The sequence below is a fragment of the Lipotes vexillifer genome, unplaced genomic scaffold (genome assembly GCF_000442215.2).
Source record: "Lipotes vexillifer unplaced genomic scaffold, Lipotes_vexillifer_v1.1 scaffold454, whole genome shotgun sequence".
Classification (NCBI taxonomy): domain Eukaryota; kingdom Metazoa; phylum Chordata; class Mammalia; order Artiodactyla; family Lipotidae; genus Lipotes; species Lipotes vexillifer.
In genome coordinates this window covers 131575-143828 of record NW_006779481.1, presented here as the reverse complement: position 1 = coordinate 143828, position 12254 = coordinate 131575, and the positions used below count along the sequence as shown (strand labels likewise).

Genomic DNA, 12254 nt, shown 5'->3' with positions numbered 1-12254 from the left:
TTTTGCGGTACGCGGGCCTCTCACTGTTGTGGCCTCTCCCGTTGCGGAGCACAGGCTCCGGACGCACAGGCTCCGCGGCATGTGGGATCTTCCCGGACCGGGGCACGAACCCGCGTCCCATGCATTGGCAGGCGCCACCACTCAACCACTGCGCCACCGGGGAAGCCCTGGACCAGTTTTTTGACATGGCATCAATTACAGGATGAAGGATGGGGTGAGATGAAATAACATTTAGGATTCAGATGAAGAATTAGTTTCACACCTTATTTGATATTTTAACTGGCTGAAAGTTTAATATTTTATTTATTTTGTCTTTCTGAGAAAGCTTATTCCATTGGATCAAAATAGTTTAGTTAAAATATCAGGTCACAAAGGTGATAATGAATTGGAACAAGGCAAGCACAGACAGGGAGGGCACAAGAGTCAAAGCAAGAGACAAAGAGGGTGCAATCTAGGGCAACAGGGACAGGATGGGAAGAAGGGAGTCATATAATAACAAGGGAAACATTAAAGGACTTGGTCCCCAGTTGGAGGGAAAAGACAGGAAGCAAAATAGCTGTGACTTTTTTTACATAAAAATTCATGATTCTGGAATTACTTGAATATGGAACTGATTCAATGTGATTTATCTTAAACTAGATCACTTTAAAGAATGGTCCAATGGAAAACAGAACAAAGGAAAGTACAGTTCAGCATCACGCTTCACTGTTCTGAAAACAAACTGCATTGATGACAGAGTTTATGCATCAGCCTTGGATTCAGGGCTGGCTCCTCTGCTTTGGGACAATTTTATGCTTGTGCGCCTGCTTCTTGCACTGTGCCATGAGCACCTCAGCAGTAGGACCCATGCTCGCTCTTCTGTTGCTACTGTGATGCACACAGACAGGCCTTCCAATCTTGGTTTTAGAATACACAAACTGATTAATTAATTGCAGTGCTGATTGGAAGTAGCACTTTCTGGCTTAAAATAACTTCCAGAAAACCCCTACTGCATGCCTCTGCTTGCTCTAAGGCCATCTCTAAATACACTGTCCTCTGGCAGTACCCTTGTCCTGGAAAATCCACATGAAAGGCACTCCAGGCAGTCACACGGTTACTTAGGACAATGAATGTCCTATCGGGGAATAGTCTGAATGTGAGAGGCCCTGCGTGAACTGTAGCAGATGGCTTTCCAGATGTTTTTCGTGGTCAACAGCCACCATCGGTTTGACTTTGGAGATATGACCTGGATTTGCCCGTGGTCTTTCAGACTGAATTCCGCAAAGCTTGCATAAATGAGTGAAAGGACTGCTAGTTGGAAAGATTACAGTTATACTTGCTTCATAGGATTTTTTTAAAGCACTGGATTTGCTTTTAAGATGTAAGTTGCTAACATTCTCCAGTTCAAGACAAGTCTAGAATATTAGAACTGAATGGGGCCCGGAAGATGATTTAATTCAGTCCCTGTCTTATAAATGAGGAAACTCAGTCCCACACAAGCTAGGTGAGGTGTGTAAGGTCTGTGCGTGCAGAGGTTTAGAATTTAGTTCTTACAGCAGTTTGTCTAATGTACAAGGATTCTGCTTTAGGCTTATTTTGATTAAGTGCTTATTTTACTTTCTCATTTACACCTATTGTACATTTCTTCTTAAATTCCTTCTATTTCTTTGGTGCTCATGTTTATTTTCTCTGTGATTTGTGGTTAATAAAGTTCAGTCAAATGGGATGACTCTAATATAAACCAGCCAATATCATTATTGGTTATTTGGCGAACACCAAGTCCATTTCTATGCAAATCAATCATGTCTGTGATGTATAGTGAAATGAGAAAGAAATTTCTATGGTTCAACAAAAATGTCTACTCAGTGGGTCTGATCTTGAGCTAGTGGAAAACATTTGTAACTACCACTTACTTAAATGTCAGGACTGTGCTTAAGCCTTTCACATATATCTTCATATTTAATCCTTACGGTGAGCCTATGAGGTAAGATTATCCTCTCTTTACAAATTAATAAACTAAGGCTCAGAAATTTAACTTGCCAAGGTCACACCATTAAACACTCAAAGGGCTTGGCTGATGATCTGGGACCCAAATCTTTGTGACCCCAGCCTTACCCATCGTGGAAACTCCTAAGAAGCCCATGGGCTGCCATGTAAACTTCTCAGAGGGCCAACAAGATTCATGGAGAGTGAGAAGGTCGCAAGGTATCTCACAATGGCAATGGTTTCATAGACTATGGGGTCATTAAAACCAAAAGAGGAAAAAATAATTGGACTCTAACTCTTTGCTTGATCCAGCAGACAATGCTTATGTAAAGCAGATTTGGGGGATGTATGGAAAAATATTGTATCTGGAGGCTGCATCACTCCTTGAAAGCAAAACGCCTTGATCGGGTTAATACTCCCACATTACGTGGCCCTCTCCTAAGCTGTGCGCTCACCACAGTGTAGTCCACTGGACCTCCTTCCCTTACTTTCATTCCATTCCATCCCCTACCTTTCTGGTAATACAGGGCTGCTTGCCACAGCCTTCGTTGCCATGTTTTATGCCAGGTTAAACAATAACAGCAACCTTGCAATTATAAATTTTAAAAATTAATGATTTAGCTTCAACATTTTTAAATGGTTGAACACATTCATAGAAAAATCATAAAAGTACTTTATTTCTATATATTAGATCAAACTTCTACAACTATGTGCATCTTAGTTTGTATTATATTTCATTTTTATTTTATATATTTTATTTTACCAGAAGTATAATGAGAAAGATTTCTTAATGGTTTCAGTTTTTTGAAAAAAAAGTAAATTCTGCATCAGTAATCAGGGAAGATGTAAGAAATGTCTCCAAGCCCACATTCTAGCTCTGCCCCTGGCATTTTCTGCGGCCTTGGCTGAGACAAATCTGAATCTCTTGAGATATATATTTCACTCACTAAAAACCACATGAATCCTAAATACCCAGCTCTTTCAGAATCTGTGAACTTAGAAGATATTGGAAAAACATTTTAACTACATAATAACATAGGACAAATATGGAGGGGTAGGTTTAATTCCCCATCCCCTTAAAAAAATCCTCATCCAGGATCTGAATGCTTTGGAAACCCGGTTATTTTTTAGTCATTAGAAAGGTTGCCTGCCCACCTGCCCCTGTGCCTCATGCAAACCACTAGCAGATTTTGATGTGTGCTTACGAGGGCAGGCAAAGCACTATCTTCTGTGCCTCTGTATCTTCGATTAGGTGGATAGGCCTCATTGGGTCTGTTCTGCCTGACCACTTAAGATATGAGAGAGAGAGAGAGAGAGAGAGAGAGAGAGAGAGAGAGAGAGAGAGAGAGAGATTAAATCTTTATTCTCATTCTGGATTTTAACACAAAACATCTAAACAGACTGACTTGTGAATGACTTTTTACATATCAGCCTACTGAACTGGAGAAACAAAAATGTCCTCTTCCTGGGTTTTTGACAATATGGCAACTCTAATGTGATGTGTATTTATAAATCTTCCCTTCCCTTCAAATCTTCCCTACATTCAGAACAAAGGTTTAACTTTGTATGTGATATTTTTCATTCACAAAATATTTATATAGAACTAATCCTTAATCAAAAGTATGTGTTTGGGATGAATTACCAGAGTGAGAAAAGAAAGCAATTAGCATGTAGAAAATGCCAGGCTCCAAGGTTTCACCAAAGATCAGTTAAAAAAAAAAAAAGTAATTTAGGCACTAACATGGTTTATTAAGTAGAAAGAACTCATATGTTTATGAGTTAGCAAGACCAATATCAGATAACACATTCTATCAACAAAGGGGAGCTAAAAAGAAGTCTATGCTACTTGCCAGAAGGGAAGTAACAACAGGTACTCAGTCTAAGAGAAAGCTAAGACACTTATTTTAAAAAAGCAGCCTCTCCCCCTAAGATAAACATGAAAGTTACAAATAACTAACATTTACTGAGCACGTAGTATGAGCCACTCATTGAGGTTAGCATTTTAAAGACATTGAGACAGGAACAAGTATAATCCAGTTTCACAGATGAGAAAGCTGATGCTCAGAGATGATGAGTAACTTTGCTCAGTGTCATCCAGCTAGGAAAAGGCAGAGCCAAGGCTGACAGATTCTGAGACCCACAGTCTTAACTACTGGAAGCTCTGAAATCTCAAGATCTGGAAAATTCTTTGAGAGTTCTACAAAAGGCCTGAGTTAAGAAGATATGCTGGGGAAAGAGAAATGTAACTGCGTAAGTGGGTGAGTAAAAGAATAGGTATAACAAAGGTCAGAAAGGTTTGAAATTACATATAATTAATAAAAATAAAACTGAGTCTTTGGAAAAGTTGAAATAGAAATATATTCACTCCTATGAATTATTACGGACTAAGTTGATCAAAAGGTACAAACTTCCATTTCTGAAATAACTAAGTCCTGGGGATGTGATATACAGCATGGTGACTATAGTTAACAACACTGTGTTGCACATTTGAAAGTTGCTAAGAGAGGACATCTTAAAAGTTCTCACCACAGGAAAAAAACTGTAACTGTATGTGGTGATGGATGTTCAGTAGACTTATTGTGGCGATCATTTTACAACACATAATATTGAACCATTATGTTGTACATCTGAAACTAATATGTCAATTATATCTCAATTTAAAAAATAAAAAAAAGATATAAAGCCTCCCCTGAAAAGAAATATATTTATTCCTTATTTTAGTACAGGAAACAAACCTATTTAATACAGCAACACGAAAACTATGTATTACATGAAACAGATTCCCTATTGAATAAGCACATTTAATATATTAACTGGAAGTTTGTTCAGAAAACAATTATAAATCTATTAATTGAATTTTCTTTTAAATATTTTCAATTTCTTTGACCATCTGAACTGCACACTGCTTGCTGCACTGTGATCTAACATTGTTAGTTTTATCAGCTTTTAATAAAGTAATGAAAGTGGGAAAAGGAGAAATCATTATAAGAAGGCCAATAAACATTTTATGAATTTTTTTTTTAAAAGAGGAATAAATTTAAATATATTTTATGAATTTTTGAGTTAAAGTATCTCACTGGGCTGAGTCTATGAAGGAAGCACTCATTTTGATTCTTTTAATAGCATTTTTTGAGGCTTATTGAGTGCTGGGTACAGGAAGATGAGTAAGATGTGACTGATGCTTCAAGGAATTCCCAGGGTAGAAGATAGTGGGGAAAAAGGCATGATAATCAGATCACATAGGATACCTAAATTCAGATTGTGGTTCCTGCACTTCCAAGTTACAAACAACCTTGGGAAAGTTGTTTAGCTTTTCTGGGCCTCAGTTTCCTCATCTATAAAATGGGAACACCGCTAGCACCTATATCATTGGATTATTATGAGGAAGACGTGTTAAAACAAGAAAGAGATTATAAAATGCCCTGGTACATTGCAAGCAATCAACCAATGCCAGCAGTCATTATTAGACCCATGATAGATGGCAGAACAGATGGAAACACAGAGAATAAAGAGCCTGATTACCTAGCCATGTGAAGGAAAACATCCCAGAGAGCTGATAAAACATGGGTAGGCTTGGGGATTAAGATGAGTTCAGGGGAGAAGCAGCAGTGAAAACATAGGTAAAGGGCAGCAGACATTTGGAGGTAAATGGCCCCTAGCAGGTATGGTTGGATGCTATAGTGTGAGTGTCAACTGTGAGGGAGGGGTTCTGGGGCTAGAGCCTGGTAGCCTGAATCCTATGTCAGTGCCTTCCAAACAGTGTTCCTTAGAGCCCTAGATGAAAGGTTTTGTGGGATTGCCTCAGACACTGCTAAGGAGAGGCTTCGGTGGGTAAGGTGCCAGGTCCCCTCCCTAGTTCTAAGCAGAGCAGAACTGCTTTTATCTCTTGTATATACTGTGTTTTCATGTAAGATTTTTGTTTGAAGAAAAGGATCTGCTCCTCAAAAACCATTTGAATTTAAAAAATGATCAAGGATGGATAAACAACAAGGTCCTACTCTATAGCACAGGGAACTATATTCAACATCCTGTGATGAACCATAATGGAAAAGAATATGAAAAAGAATATGTATATATATATGTATAACTGAGTCACTTTGCTGTACTGCAGAAATTAACACAACATTGTAAATCAACTATTGAATAAATAACTAAATATCCACTCAAGTTTTGATCAAGGAAGAAACATGATCAGGCTTGAATTTTGAAATAATTTTGTGATTCCTTATTTTTTTTAGCAAAGGTTATAAAATCCCTTGGTATGAATTTTTCTGATAGATAGGAAGTCAGTATCGCTGAACTTCAGGCTTTAACAGGACTGGGGTAGGGTAGAAGTGATGAGTGATCACGTGCCATGCTGAGAACCAGGCAAAGCTCTCTGGCATTGGTACCACACCTTGTGGGTGCCTTGTGAATCTCTGCAGATGGTTTTGGTTGTCATAAAAATGGAGAGGGTGCTCTGGCACTTAGTAGGTGGAGGCCAGGGACGCTAGACACTCTGCAAGGTACAGAGTAGTCCCCATTCTACCTGGTTTTCACATATGCATGAAGGTAAAACACCTGGGTATAATTACAGACGCCTGTAACCTAACTTTTTTACACAGAGTAAAACACAAAGTATTTTTGGTATGGTTCTAGTGTATACTGAATTTATCAGGAATGGAACTGCTGTGTGAATGGAGAAAATGCTGTATTTTGTTCAATTTTTAAAAAATTTTCCAGGAGTTGTTCACTATTTTGAAAAGTAACATCACAAGGCATTTGAGTTCCCAATACACTCACCCATATCAGTCAGCTTTTGCAGCTGCCACGTTCACTACGAGTCTCCAGTGAGTCTACCTCTGGGTAGATGCAGGTGTCTGATTACTTCATTATGTCACCTATGCAGTTGTACTCCAGGGCATTTATGTATTTTTCCCTTATATTACAGGCAGAGCATTATATTTGTTTCTTTAAATAGTCTGTGCAGGTAGTTTATCTTAGAATTTCTTTGAGGCAAATAAAGATGTCTCATAAAATATTTGCTATAAAAATGGGGCTTGGAGTATGACAGGGTTGAGAGCCAGTGTGTCAAAGTAACACAAAAGTATTTTCAAACCACTCAGTTTCTCTTATACTATGGTGGATTGGGAATCAAGTTCATTTCTCAATTTGACTTTAACTTTTCCAAACAGAGGCCATTTTTATTCACATGTTGTAGAAAATGATGGAGGGTGATAAAGCACTCCAAAGGCAAGAAGACCATTGTGTGCATTCAACACAAGGGCTGGGCCATTAAGGTGCAGAGGGGTTCATCTGGCAGGTCCAGACCACAGTCCTGGGCAGGATGCTTCAGGTTATTGTATGTCTACAACTTGGGAAAATGCACTTCCAGCATCAGGTCCTATTCCAGCTGCTTGTCTTGACACCCAGTCAAAAGTAATTTCAGGAAGTGATATATTACAACTTTCCTTTTTTTGTATTGGAGGCAAACAGTTTTTAATAATTTGTTAATATATATTGTAGACATATAATCACAAATATGCAACTATTCATTACAGGTCAAATTGCCCAGCATTTAAAAAAAAAAAAAAATGTTATGAAGAACCTAGGGGTAAAACAGGAATAAAGACAGAGACCTACTGGAGAACAGACTTGAGGATATGGGGAGGGGGAAGGGTGAGGTGTGTTAGGGCGAGAGAGAGACATGGACATATATATACTAACAAACGTAAGGTAGATAGCCAGTGGGAAGCAGCCGCATGGCACAGGGAAACCGGCTCGGTTCTTTGTGGCTGTCTGGAGGGGTGGGATAGGGAGGGTGGGAGGGAGGGAGACAAAGAGGGAAGAGATATGGGAACATATATATATGTATAACTGACTCACTCTGTTATAAAGCAGAAACTAACACACCATTGTAAAGCAATTATACCCCAATAAAGATGTTAAAAAAAAAATAAAAAAAAAAATAAAAAGAGTCAAAATATAAATTCTTTTTAAAAATTACCATGTTTTAAAAAACAGGCAAATCTTAATTTTCTTCTTTGGTCTTTCATCACTTTGGTCTGATATTTTCATCAAATTGTGCCAGTTCATCAATAATGCTTTTGCCAGCATGTTATTTATATATGTCCAAAGCAGGATGTTGTCAACTCCTTTGAGACATCCTGGGTCTATAGACCTCTCAACAAATTGACCTCAGGATGGACTATTTGGTTACTTCATATGTTTGTTATTCTTTGACAAAAGCTTCTCTGGAGGCTGCATCAAAATGCTTTTTAGTCCAGACGTGACCCCATGCTTACTAACTGGCCATTTTATGTTACAAGTACATTTCTAAGTGTTAATATCTTCTGCTTACATAAGATAAACTGGAACACTAAAATTTTTTTCCAAAGAAAATGAAGAAAAGATGTGGATTTATAATGGGATAGGAAGCAGCGAGAAGGAGAGATAGAGGCCATGCTTTCTACTCATTAACTTTCCATTAATAAACTAAGATAAATTCTTGCTTTATAACTCTAATGGGTATTTGTGAGCAGTCTGTTGGCAGGCACCAACTTAATAACAAGTAAAAATATTTGATTCACAGTCCTAGAGGCCTTCCTCTTTTAATACCAATGTTAGTTGTATCTAATATATATGCAATCCGAGTAACTGGTAGTTTACGTAGGTCTTGAGACCACTTATTGCTATTTACTGTGGTTGTATCTTTAATTAAAACAATAATTTCCATGGATAAATAAAATAGCAAAGCTTAATTCAGAACTAGTTAATACCCTACTTCCAATTTATCTAACTATGAGGATTAATGGCAAAAAGTAAATGTTATAATAATCAGTCATTGTTTTTTATCTTTCTTTAGCAATATAATGAGGGGAACAATTTTTCTGATTAATCAGAGGTCCTTGTGGCATGGACAAATATACACTACCAAATGTAAAACAGATAGCTAGTGGAAAGCAGCCGCATAGCACAGGGAGATCAGCTCGGTGCTTTGTGACCACCTAGAAGGCTGGGATAGGGAGGGTGGGAGGGAGGGAGATGCAAGAGGGAGGAGATATGGGGATATACGTATACATATAGATGATTCACTTTGTTATACAGCAGGAACTAACACAACATTGTAAAGCAATTATACTCCAATAAAGATGTCAAAAAATAATGATTCACCCCAAAGGCTTTTCTAGATAACTAACTAGATCATAATATCTAACTATATTCTAATTACAACCCAAATATCTAATGAAATAATTCTGAAGTAGATAATTCTTGGGACTTTTAAGAATTCTAATTAGGCAATTAGGTATATTTAAAGAAAGATATTTGTTAGACCCTTTTTGAGCTCTCAGTGTAAGGATTTTGGTCTTGATCTTAAAATATGTATTTGAAAAATATTTATTCACCCTGAGCAAGGTATTGTGCAAGGTGCTAATCTTGTTCATGTGTATCTCTCAGTGTTGGGCTTACTGGGAGTCAGTGGGAAGAATTAAAGAATGTAATCTGGGGGTGAAGAAGGGGCCGGCCCTTGAGCGACAGCGACGCAAGATGGTAGCCACCACGGGCTAGGGAGTAAAAGTCCCTCGCAATTTCCCACTGTCGGAAGAACTCGAAGTAGGCCAGAAAGGAATAGGCGATGGCACAGTTAGCTGGGGTCTAGAAGATGACAAAGACATGACACTTACAAGATGGACAGGGATGATAATTGGGCCTCCAAGAACAGTTTATGAAAACTGAATACACAGCCTTAAAATAGAATGTGGACCTAAATACCCAGAAGCACCCCCCTTTGTAAGATTTGTAACAAAAATTAATATGAATGGAGTTAATAGTTCTAATGGAGTGGTGGACCCAAGAGCCATATCAGTGCTAGCAGAATGGCAGAACTCATATAGCATCAAAGTTGTCCTGCAAGAGCTTCGGCACCTAATGATGTCTAAAGAAAATATGAAACTCCCTCAGCCTCCTGAAGGACAGTGTTACAGCAATTAATCAAAAAGAAAAACCACAGGCCCTCCCTTAGCCCCCATTCAACTTTAGCAGTCATCTTCATTTTCCACAGTAGTAAATTTTCTAGATACGTCTTGTAGACCTCAAAGTACTGGAGAGGAAACTCCCATTCAAAGGCAGTTTATTGCAAGATACTGTAAATGATACTAATTTTTTGATACTATTTCCATTTGAGATATATAAGTTGTGCTATAACAAATCATCCTGTCAAATGTAACCACTGCCCACATAGCTGAACTTCTGGGATCAAGAAAGTGTATTTAAATCGATTCCCATCATAACTGGCGGGGCACATCTAACTCAACTGTCAAAAGACACCACGCAATCACCTTGCTGCTGATTACATGGCCTGGGGTCTCTGCCTTCTCCCCCCTCCCCTCCCCCTGCCTCCTCCCTCCCTGAAACAGCCCTCCAGCCGGGGGTGGCTTCTTAGAGTAGATGTGAAGGTTTCAGGTCACAGCCTGTGGGACTACTCCTGGGTGTGTGTGGGGTGCTTGGTCTGCACCCCTGCCTTCTTTCTTTAACTCTTAAATGCTGCCTCCCTTCCAAGCCGTCATCCTCTTCCCACTCTCCACTACCACCCTTGGCCAAAGCATAGATTGTAACCCCCTCGGCTCCCCTCTGAAATTGGCCTTTGGTGAGGAATTCAGGGATTTCCCCATATCTTCTCCCCTCACCTTAATCGAGGGGTGCTGCTTTTTCCTTCCTCCTCCTCAAGTCCCTTTTTGCACCATCACCATCCAACACCTTCCATGACACTTCCTTGCTTTGGCCAGAAGCCATCAGGTAAGGTTGGAGAGCATCTCTGACCTCCTTCATTTAGTTTTGGAACCACACTTATTTACTCTCCAGCAGTCTGAGAAATGAATATTGGGTTCTCAGCCCTGCCACCCTCTGCTGTCATCATCAGCTGATACGTTTTTTTTAGATCAGGTTTTTTTTTTTTTTTTTTTTGCGGTACGCGGGCCTCTCACTGTTGTGGCCTCTCTTGTTGCGGAGCACAGGCTCCGGACGCGCAGGCTCAGCGGCCATGGCTCACGGGCCCAGCCGCTCCGCGGCATGTGGGATCCTCCCGGACCGGGGCACGAACCCGTGTCCCCTGCATCGGCAGGCGGACTCTCAACCACTGCACCACCAGGGAAGCCCTAGCTCAGGTTTGGATAAGGTGAAAAGAACAGTCACCAAGGTCACTCAGACCTGCCAGCTCTCAAAGTCCTTGTTCGTTAAACTTGGAGAAAGGCCACAGAAGACACTTGGAAGCACACACGATTCCTTTGAATGAATTTTCTTTTCCTGTAACTGCTTTTGCTTTTAAAAACTAAAGATGTTTTAAACAGGGCTCTCTCATTTGGTCATCCTTGCAATCCATTTGGGTCTAGTTTGGAATCTGACAACTGGAACATAAAGAACCTTGAACTCGGTGCATACTTTGGTTTCAGTGCTGCTGCTTCTCTGGGTCCTCAGCAGGGATAAGAGAGAACTTGGCGTGCACGGCAGATCCCCGGAATTCCTGGCCAGTGGCTGCGTTTTCCACTTTTCTGTTCAGGACCACTAAATGCTGAGATGTTGGACGCATACTGAAATAAAAGCAATTCATGTGTTCTAAGACTTTTTTTTTTAAAATTTAGTGTTTGTGGTGTAAAACCACCTTTTAAAGCAGCAACTATCAAGTCTGAAAAGCAATTGATGTTGATTAATCTTTTTCTGGGGAAAACCTTAGTTCTAAGGATTTAACATCCTGTAAGTAAAGTTTCACATAACAGTATTCCATAAGTAGACTTTTTATTTTCAGACCATTGCCTGATTTTAATATAATAAAAAGAAGTGTGTGTTAATATTTAACAAAAGAATAAAATGTAATCTGATAACAGCACTTACTCTTTCAGAAGATGACAGATTCCAACAAGCATTACCTCGATCTTTCATAAGCGTTAGCTTCTCTTATATCAATATGTAATTATTTTCTACCTGGGAGAGCACTTTTTCTGTCTTTCAACTTTCTTTATACCCCACATTAACAAGTAAGGTGCCTTAGTTTACCATTTATGGTGCACAATGAGATGATCCCAAATCATTCATTTTCCCTGTTCTCTCATATTCTGTGCCACCACGTTCTCCATGAAGCCTTCTCTGAGGTCTCTTAGTACAAAGGGATCTTCTCCCCTCAATGTTCTATAACATCCTCCTATGCCTCTTCTTAGGAACCACCATATTTGATCTAGTTTTCTAATTCTTCATGTATATATATTTCCCACTTCCTAGTTGTTCTGTTTGAGGGCTGTGCTTTTTCCGTGTGTACC

At 39.3% G+C, this 12254-nt stretch overlaps 1 pseudogene; it reads left to right on the top strand.

The window, feature by feature from the left end:
- Positions 1 to 9492: 9492 nt before the first annotated feature.
- Positions 9493 to 9936, top strand: LOC103075714 (ubiquitin-conjugating enzyme E2 variant 1-like; annotated as a pseudogene).
- Positions 9937 to 12254: the final 2318 nt, after the last annotated feature.